This window comes from Nelumbo lutea, chromosome 4 (genome assembly GCF_056320005.1).
Source record: "Nelumbo lutea isolate HS-2025 chromosome 4, American lotus-T2T, whole genome shotgun sequence".
Lineage (NCBI taxonomy): Eukaryota > Viridiplantae > Streptophyta > Magnoliopsida > Proteales > Nelumbonaceae > Nelumbo > Nelumbo lutea.
The window spans coordinates 73,565,817-73,576,209 of NC_142687.1; the positions used below are offsets into that span (position 1 = coordinate 73,565,817).

Consider the following 10,393-nt stretch of genomic DNA (forward strand, 5'->3'; position numbering starts at 1 on the left):
TAATTTGATTAGTCTTTAAGGGGCGAATTCTAAGATAAGATCAGCTGATAGGATTGGGGCCACACCCTATCCACTCAGAGAGTCCAAGATCTAAATGAGATTTAGATTTGGAAACTTTCTAATTAGATTAGGAGCTGGCTTATCTAATCTGCAGATAAGATATGGTTTATCCCTTATCTTAAAGGGACTTGTAATCCAGATATGATTTGGATTAGCAACTCCTAATGGGATTAGGAGCTGATCCCTTTAAGTCTATAAAAGGAAGAAGGGGTGGCAGCCTTTAGACACAACATCCAACAGACACAAGTCTAGTCTTCAAAGCTGAGATCACAAAGGAGAGAATTCTGCACCCTGCAAATTCTCTCTAGCCGCCTCCTTCCTACAGCTACCGCCTATAGCAGTTCGATCTCCATTGCTTGGGAGAAATCAAGATGGGATCTTGATTCCCATCTTTTGGGGAAAAGATTGGTAGGAGTTGTATTCACTAGCCGTTCAGGTGATTCTTGGGAAGAATCAAGTTCTTAGGAAGGACATTGCTGATTCTGCTCCACCTTGCACTGCACCATCTTTAGTGGGAGCAGATTTTGGTTTCTACCTTGGGCATGAACAGCTCCATTGAGAGATATTGTTTCTCTGTATTAGGTATTATCTCTCTCTCCTCCTTTTGGTTTAGATCTAGTTTAGTTTATGGTTCAAGAATGATCCTTAAAAATATGATTTTCTAAATAGGGAATTTGATTCCCAGTTGAAGGGAAAGAAAAATTTTTTAAATTCGCCCCCTTTATTCTGCATTCTTGGGCATCCATGTGATAGATTTCCTATCCCTTTAGTTCTAACTTGAGAGAATAGAACATCATGGTTGGAAACCGAACCTTGAATGGGCTTGTTGCACCTGATTTGAATCAGTAACCCTTATGCATAACTTTTCTTGCTTTAGATGTTGATGCTAATTTTGGATTGAAATTTGGACTGATACATCTTTTGCCCACTTTTCATGGTTTGGTAGGTGAGGATTCTCACAAGCATTTGAAGGAGCTGCATGTGGTATGCACGAGTATTAAACCCATGGGTGTAACTAAAGAGCAAATCAAATTGAGAGCCTTTTCATTTTCTCTGAATGATTTGGCCAAGGATTGGCTCTATTATCTACCCTCCGGGAGTATTAACACATGGAACAAAATGAAGAGGCTATTCTTAGAGAGGTACTTCCCTGCTTCAAGGGTGCCGAACATCAGAAAGGAAATCTGTAGTGTAAGGCAGTACAACGGGGAGTCCCTACATGAATACTAGGAATGTTTTAAGAAATTATGTGCAAGCTGCCCCCATCATCAAATCAGCGAGCAGCTACTGATCTAGTATTTCTATGAGGGTCTTCAACCTACTAATAGGAGCATGATTAATGATGCTAGTGGAGGAGCTTTAGAAGACAAAACTCCCGATGCCATGAGAAATCTATTTGCAAAAATGGTGGCCAATTCTCAACAGTTCGGCTATAGACTCAACCCTCCATCAAAGCATGCTAATGAGGTAAATATCTCTTCCCTAGAACAAAAAAATTGCAAGTCTAACTTCTCTTGTCCGTCAAATGGCTGTCGGTAACATGCAAATGGTAAAGGCTTGCGGGATATGTTTGGTAGTAGGGCATCCAACTGATATGTGCCCAACTCTTCAAGAGGAGCCTATTGAGCAAGTAAATGCAGTAGGTGGTTTTTCTATGGCAACTGCATAGGAAGTATGATCCCTAATCGATCACATATAATCCGGGATGGAGGGATCACCCCAATCTCAGCTATGGGAATCCGCAAAACCGCCTAACTTTCCAGCAATATCAGCCTTACCCCCCTAGACAATAGTTAGCCCAAACTTCAAATTCAGGTATCTCTTTAGAGGATATAGTCAAATCTCTTGCCACTAACACTTTACAATTTTAATAGGAGGCAAGGGCCAGTATCCAACATTTGGACAATCAGATGGGCCAGATGGTGACCGCATTTAATCGGTTAGAGGATAGAGTTTGAGGAAATTACCCTCTCAAAAGGTTGTGAATCCAAAAGAAAATGTAAGTGCAATCATTTTGAGAAGTGGTAAAGAGGTTGAGACACCAGCAAGGGAAGCCCTCGCATTGTCGAACCAAGAAAAGGAGAAAGACATCATTCCCGATGATGATGAAGTACCTAAGCATAAGTTTCCACCTCTTTTTGATTATAAACCAGTACCTCCTTTTCCTCATGCTTTAACAGGTTCTAGGAAAGATGAGCAGTTCAAAGATTTTTATGAAACTTTTCATAGATGCGAGGTAAGCATTTCACTCTTAGATGCTATTAAGCAAATACCTCATTATGCTAAATTCCTGAAAGAGTTGTGTACACATAAAAGGAAATAGAAACTAAAAGGATGTGAAAAGGTGAGAGTAGGGGAGAAGGTCATGTTAGACTATCCCTTGCACGATAGGTAACACTAGAATTGAGAAGGCCATGTTAGACTTAGGAGTTTCTATTAATGTCATGCCATATTCTATATATGCTTCTTTGAAACTTAGACATTGAATAAGACTGGTGTAGCGATTCAATTGGTTGATAGATCTAATGCCTATCCTAAGGGTGTTGTTGAGGATGTTCTTGTAAAAGTAAATGATTTGGTTTTTCCTACTGATTTTTATGTGCTTTATATGGATAATGGTGATCAAACCACTCCTATTTTGCTAGGGAGTCCACTCTTAAAGACATCCAAGATAAAGATAGATGTTCATAATGGCACACTCACCATGGAATTTGATGGTGTAATTGTTAAGTTTAATATTTACGATGCCATGAAATATCCTACTGATGATAATACTATCTGCTTTGTTGATGCAATTGATTCTTTGGCACAGGAGGCCTTTGAACTTGACGGGAAGGATGGATTAGAAGTTTCCATCAGTAAGCATCTTAAGGAAGAGGAGCCAATGCTGAATGCTAATTTGCAGGAAACTATTGTAGCGTTGTATGATTCTCCAAAGTTACAACAGTCAGGTGATGCTCCTTATGGTATGTTGCCAATTTCTGGCAGGAAGCCTTTACCCTCTGTTTTGCAGGCCCCCTTTCCAGAATTAAAGCCTTTCCCTAGTCACCTCAAGTATGTGTTCCTTGGAGATGAAGAGACATTACCGGTAATCATCTCTAGTAGCCTTAGCGCACCACAAGAAGAGTAGCTTGTGTAGGTTCTCAAGGAGCATAAGATGACTATCGATCGGATGATTGCAGATATCAAAGGAATCATCCCATCAACATGCATGCATCACATCTTATTTGAAGAGCAAGCAAAACCTTCTTGTCAACCACAAAGAAGGCTGAACCCACCCATGATGGATGGAAGGGGAAGGCACCAGAAGTTGCAACCACAAGAGTTAGAGGATCCAATTTATGGTAAGTGTTGATCCTTTAGGTTAACAAAAGAAGGAGGGGGTGACAGCCTTTAGATGACACACAATCAGATCATTTTTAGTGCTGAAATCACAGAGAAGAAAGAATTAAGCAACCCTGCAGAATTCTTTCTTGCCACCTCCCTGTTCTTGCCGCCCCTGTTTGCTAGTTCGATCTTCAGTTGTGGGAGAAGTCAAGATTCGATGTTGACATCAGTTCTTTGAGAAAGAATTGATAGGAAGCTGTGCTCACGTGCCATCCTACTGATTCTTGCGAAGGATAGAGTTCTTGGAGAAGAAAACTGTAGATTCTACTCCATCCTGGACTGCGCCATCTTCAGTGATAGTAGTCTTTGGATCCTTCCTTGGGTGTGAACACCTTCGTTGGGGGATACTATTTCTCCGTATCAGGTATAATCCTCTCCTACTCCTTTTGGTTTAGATATGGTTCAGTTTATGGTTAAAAAATGATCCTTGAAAAAATGATTTTCTAAATAGGGAATGCGATTCCCAGTTAAAGGGAGAGAAAAATTTTCAAAATTCGCCCCACCCTTATTCCACATTCTTGGGCGTCCATACGATGGTCTCTCATCCCTTTAGTGGTATCAGAGCCATGGTTCAAATCTTGAACCAATTTGTTTCAGATCTGAACCTGTGCAAATGGGCAGAAGGTGTTCTACCCGATTTGTGCAGATATGGGTTTTGGGAAATTTGTTCCCAAAATTAATGGGAGAATAATCTGAAATTAATTTTATATAAATCTGATTATTATTTAGAACTGTTCTTCATGAGTTTCTTGATTTATGGGTTGTTCATACAAGAGGAGATCGAAATCTTGATTTGCGCAGGGAACCTGCGATTTTGCAGTTTTTGAATTATTTTGTTACATTTGATCTGTAATTTTTTTTTTATTTTTTAGACTGAATGTATAGGTATTCGATCTGATGCAATCATTAATAGAAATAGGATTCGAAGATGGCGGTGCAGAGAAGGAGATTTCACAGATGAGAGAATTACAATCTGCGATTTGCAATTTATGAAACTGCAAACTATGATCTAACCTCTATTTTGTAGGATGGATTGTGTGAACAGCCCTGTTTGATTGATTCTTGATTTTCTTTTATCAGTATTTAATTTCAGATTATTTTCTTGAATTAATGATTTAAATAAAAATCAAACCCTAGACCCATTCGAACCAAGATTGGTTCAAACTGTTTGGACCGAATCTAAGGTTTAATCAAGGCTGAAAGTCAGCCCTAATTTTTCCACTAATGGGCCTAAGGATTGATATTTAATTAAACGGTTAATTCAGCCCAACCTGTAAAGGCCCAGTTTTAAATAGTTAAAACTGCTAAAAGCCCACTTAACACATAAAGCTATATGGGCTGAACCATTCGACCCATATACCTAGATAATATTATTGGTTAATATTATGGATTTAAAATGGGCTTCAAATGGGCCTTACAGATGATTAATTGATTGGATCAATTTATCCCTACATAAGATGTATGGATGTGTGATGTGCTACGTACATGGGCCATAAGTGCTTGGCCCATGCTCAATCAACAGTGGCTCTTGCACACACCATGGCTGAATGCACATCATTGCCATGGTGTCCCTTTTGGTCATTGGATGACCTCCCTCAGTGGTGGGCCCCACACCTCATCAAGAGGTCACGTGCGGAACCCTAGCTGATTTAGGCCAACCGAAATCTGGCTTTATGAATGTCAGTGGGAGCCACTTTGGTTTGACCTAAAATTAGAACTAGGGCATAATTAACTATTCCCTCCAGCTAACAAGAGTGCATGTGATAGGGAGATTCATATGATGAACTCTCTAAAGGCCTTCCATCATTGGCATGAGGATGGTGTTAGATAATTTTGTATGCCCTTAGCTTCAATCAAAATGATGTACTTTATGTGTTTATTGTAAATGAATAAAAGTGTATATTTAATTCATGTTCCCTTGGTATGTTTCTATGTAATACCCTTAAACTGGATAGTTAATGAGACTCGTGTTAGTTTAGAATGTTCACAGCTAGTGGGTCGGTCTGGGAAGACCTATCCTGACAAGGCTAACACTGTGGTGCCACCAAGTTGGTTGGGGTGGCCTGCCTCAGCTGCCAAGGTGAGACCCTAGGCACATACAGTGTAGGATTTATTGAATCTTTGAACTGGACCAGATTTCTAGTATTGCCCCAGACCTTGGAGATTGATGGGCAAAATTGGAAAGTTACACCCGACCCCTAGACTCGATTATGATACTGCACTAGGTGTCGGATTGTGCTGTCTTTGATGTATCAATCAGTGAGATCCTTAGTGGGGGTCAAAACCTGGGAATGTTTGGACAGTCTGAAAATTCATCTGAGTGGGTGATCATAGTGACAGGATCGGCCCCTTTGTCGGACAACGGTAATGATCGGGAATGCACTCTCACTGATGGAAACCAAGACTACCGACAACCGATTTCAATCGTTGAGATTTGTTTTGCAAAATATATTTTATATGAGATATAAAAGTATATATATAATGGTTTCTAAAAAGGTTTGTAAAAGGTTTTAATTCCCGAGATCCATGCAAGTAGAGAGTGCAACACTGTTCCTTGCATCCGAGGGAGAAGTGCTCTCTTGTCAGGCAGTGTATGACCATTATGGGCTAAGAGGTCAAGTGTAAGACCATTGAGGATAATACCTGATGGGCTAATTTTGCATCTGTCCATAGTCCCTGGGTGTTACAAGGTGGCTTGGCCCAGGGACCACTTAGGGTAAGTGTTGGGCCCATGGAGCCCATTCGATGGCTTTCAGGGGAAGCACTGTCCATAACAATGTATTCGGCCAGGCCTTGTAACAAAGGCTGGGCTGAACCCATGTGGCTGATGTGTAGATCAATGCTTGGGTCCCACGCCATACAAGGAAGCCCAACTGGGCAGCAGTTAGGAAGTTTAAGTGAGCACATAAGCTTAATGGGCCTAAAGCCCATTTTGAACTAGGCTATTTAATTAGTTAATTATGGGGGAATTCTGAGATAGATTAGCAGATAGGATAGGGTCTTGACCCTATCCACTCAGAGAGTCCAGATCTGAATGTGATTCAGATATAGAAAACTCCTAATGAGATTAGGAGAAAGCTAATATAATCTGTAGTTAAGATAAGGGTTTATCCTTATCACCTGAAGAGAAGGCTGATTTAAATATGATTTGGATAAGCAGCTCCTAATTGGATTAGGAGCTCATCCTTAAGGATAAAAAAAGAAGGAGGGGTGGCAGCCTTTAGATGACAGACAATCAGATTATCTTCAGTGCTGAAATCACAGAGAAGAAAGAATTAAGCAACCCTGCAGAATTCTTTCTTGCCACCTCCCTGTTCTTGCCGCCCCTGTTTGCTAGTTCAATCTCCAGTTGTGGGAGAAGTCAAGATTCGATGTTGACATAAGTTCTTTGAGAAAGAATTGATAGGAAGTTGTGTTCACATGCCATCCTACTGCTTCTTGCGAAGGACAGAGTTCTTGGAGAAGAACACTGTAGATTCTGCTCCATCCTGCACTGTGCCTTCTTCAGTGGGAGTAGTCTTTGGATCCTTCCTTGGGTGTGAACACCTTCGTTGGGGGATACTATTTCTCCATATCAGGTATAATCCTCTCCTACTCCTTTTGGTTTAGATCTGGTTCAGTTTATGGTTCAAGAATGATCCTTGAAAATATGATTTTCTAAATAGGGAATGCGATTCCCAGTTGAAGGGAGAGAAAAATTTTTGAAATTCGCCCCACCCTTATGGATCTCTCATCCCTTTAGTGGTATCAGAGCCATGGTTCAAATCTTGAACCAATTTGTTTCAAATCTGAACCTGCGCAAATGGGTAGAAGGTGTTCTACCCGATTTGCGCATATGTGGGTTTTGGGAAATTTGTTCCCAAAATTAATGGGCGAATAATCTGAAATTAATTTTATATAAATATGATTATTATTTAGAACTGTTCTTCATTCTTGATTTATGGGCTGTTCATACAAGAGGAGATCAAAATCTTGATTTGCGCAGGGAACCTGCGATTTTGCAGTTTTTGAATTATTTTGTTACATTTGGTCTGTAATTTTTTTTTTTATTTTTTAGACTGAATGTATAGGTATTTGATTTGATGTAATCATTAATAGAAATAGGATTTCTATTTATTTTTATTTTTGGATCATAGATGGCGGCGCAGAGAAGGAGATTTCGCAGATGGGAGAATTACAATCTGTGATTTGCAGTTTATGAAACTCCAAACTGTGATCTAACCTCTATTTTGTAGGATGGATTGTGTGAACAACCTTGTTTGACTGATTCTTGATTTTCTTTTATTAATATTTAATTTTAGATTATTTTCTTGAATTAGAGATTTAATTAAAGATCAAACCCTAGACCCATTTGAACCAAGATTGGTTCAAACTGTTCAGACCGAATCTAAGGTTTAATCAAGGCTGAAAGTCAGCCCTCATTTTTCCACTAATGGGCCTAATGATTGATATTTAATTAAATGGTTAATTCAGCCCAACCTATAAAGGCCCAGTTTTAAATAGTTAAAACTGCTAAAAGCCCACTTAACACATAAAGCTATATGGGCTGAACCATTCGACCCATATACCTAGATAATATTATTGGTTAATATTATTGATTTAAAATGGGCTTCAAATGGGCCTTACAGATGATTAATTGATTGGATCAATTTATCCCTACATAAGATGTATGGATGTGTGATGTGCTACGTACATGGGCCATAAGTGCTTGGCCCATGCTCAATCAACAGTGGCTCTTGCGCACACCATGGCTGAATGCACATCATTGCCATGGTGTCCCTTTTGGTAATTGGATGACCTCCTTCAGTGGTGGGCCCCACACCTCATCAAGAGGTCACGTGCGGAACCCTAGCCGATTTAGGCCCACCAAAACCTGACTTTTTGAAAGTCAGTGGGAGCCACTTCGGTTTGACCTAAAATTAGAACTAGAGCATAATTAACTATTCCCTCCAGCTAATATGAGTGTATGTGATAGGGAGATTCATATGATGAACACTCTAAAGCCCTTCCATCATTAGCATGAGGATAATGTTAGACAGTTTTTTATGCCCTTAGCTTCAATCAAAATGATGTACTTTATCAGTTTATTGTAAATGAATAAAAGTGCATATTTGATTCATGTTCCCTTGGTATGTTTCTATGTAATACTCTTAAACTGGACAGTTAATCAGACTCGTGTTAGTTTAGAATGTTCACAGCCAGTGGGTTAGCCAGGGGAGACCTATCCTGACAAGGCTGACACTGTGGTGCCACCAAGTCGGTTGGGGTGGCCTATCTCAGCTGCCAAGGTGAGACCCTAGGAAAATACAGTGTAGGATTTATTGAATCTTTCAACTGGACCAAATTTCTAGTATTGCCTCAGACCTTGGAGATTGATGGGCAAAACTGAAAAATTACACCTGACCCCTAGGCTCGATTATGATACTACACTAGGTGTCAGATTGGGCTGTCTTTGTGAAAGAATGGTAGGATCCATCTGATGGACGCCAAGAAAGGTGCGGAATGGGGGGCGAATTTCAAAAAAAAAATTTCTACCTTCTTCCAACTAGGAATCATATTCCCTAAATTTAGAATACATTATTCAATGATCCTACTTGAACCATAAACAAACCAGATCTGAACCAAAAGAAAACAGGAAGGATTATACATGATCTGAAGAAATAATATCTCCCAAAGTTGGTGTTCACGCCCAAAGAAGTAACCAAGATCTGCTCCTGCTGAAGATGACACAGTTGTGGATGGAACGGAACCAGCAGGGTGTGTCCTACACATTGGATTCTTCACAAGAACCCTTTGGAAACCTTGAACACCGTATCCTAGTGTCTTTCTTGCAAGACTATTGTTAAGAACTGCTTTCTTGACTTCCTGTTGCTGCAAAGATCCAATCTTCCAACAGGTAGTGGCGACGGCTGAAGGAGGAGAAGTCCAGGGACGAAGAGGGTAGAATTGTCTCTTCTCTCTGGAGTCTGTGAGAGATCAAATCTCAAATTGCAGGATGTGTTTCTTGCTTCCTTAAACCCCTAATTCGAAATCTGATATTTCTGCTAGAGTTTTCTCCTCTTTCTTTTTGATTAAGAAACCTCCCAATATTTTGGGAGTTATCCCAATCCAAATCAGTATTTGGATAGAGGTTAATCTTAATCATATCTGCAAATTAAGTTAGTTAACTCCTGATCTTATCAGGAGGTTACCAGATTCAAATCTAATTTGAAATTGGTCTCTTAGAGTGGATAAGGTTAAAGACCCAATCCTTTTACTAACACTAATCTCAGATTCGCCCTATGAACTGGTGATCATATCAGCCCAGTTCGAAATGGGCTTTTGGCCCATTAAGTGTTCAGTGTTTAACTAGTTTCCAACCTGCTGCCCAGTTGGGCTTCTTTGTATGGCGTGGGACCCAAGCATTGATCTACACACCAGCCACATGGGTTCGGCCCAGCCTTTATTACAAGGCCCAGCCGAATTCACTGAAAGACTCAGTGACCCCCTTGAGCCCATCTCATGGACCCTGTGGGCCCAACACTTACATTAAGTGGTCCCTGGGCCAATCCATCTTATAAAAACCCAGGGGTTGTGGGCAGGTGAAAGATTAGCCCATCAGGTATTATCTTAAATGGTCTTACACTTAACCTCTCAGCCCTTAATGATCAAGCACTGCCCGACAAGAGAAGACCTCTCTCTCGGCTGCAAGGAACAGTGTCGCACTCTCTAATCACATGGATCCCGGGAATTAAAACCTTTTGCAAATCTTTTGAAACCATACATATACATATATATATATATATATATATATATATATCTTAATTTTACAAAACAAAATTCCAACGATTGAAATCAACTGCCGGCAGTTTGGTTTCCATCAGAGAGAGTGCATTCCCGATCATTACCATTGTTCGACAAATGGGCTGATCCTGTCACTATGACCACTCACTCAGATGAATTCTCA

The 10,393-nt window shown here is 40.1% G+C and overlaps 1 non-coding gene across 1 annotated transcript; it reads right to left on the bottom strand.

Annotated features, from left to right (window-relative positions):
* Positions 1-1,227: 1,227 nt before the first annotated feature.
* LOC148861083 (small nucleolar RNA R71) lies at positions 1,228-1,334 on the bottom strand. Its single transcript, XR_016095349.1, has one exon. It is a non-coding gene; the product is annotated as a small nucleolar RNA R71 (small nucleolar RNA).
* Positions 1,335-10,393: the final 9,059 nt, after the last annotated feature.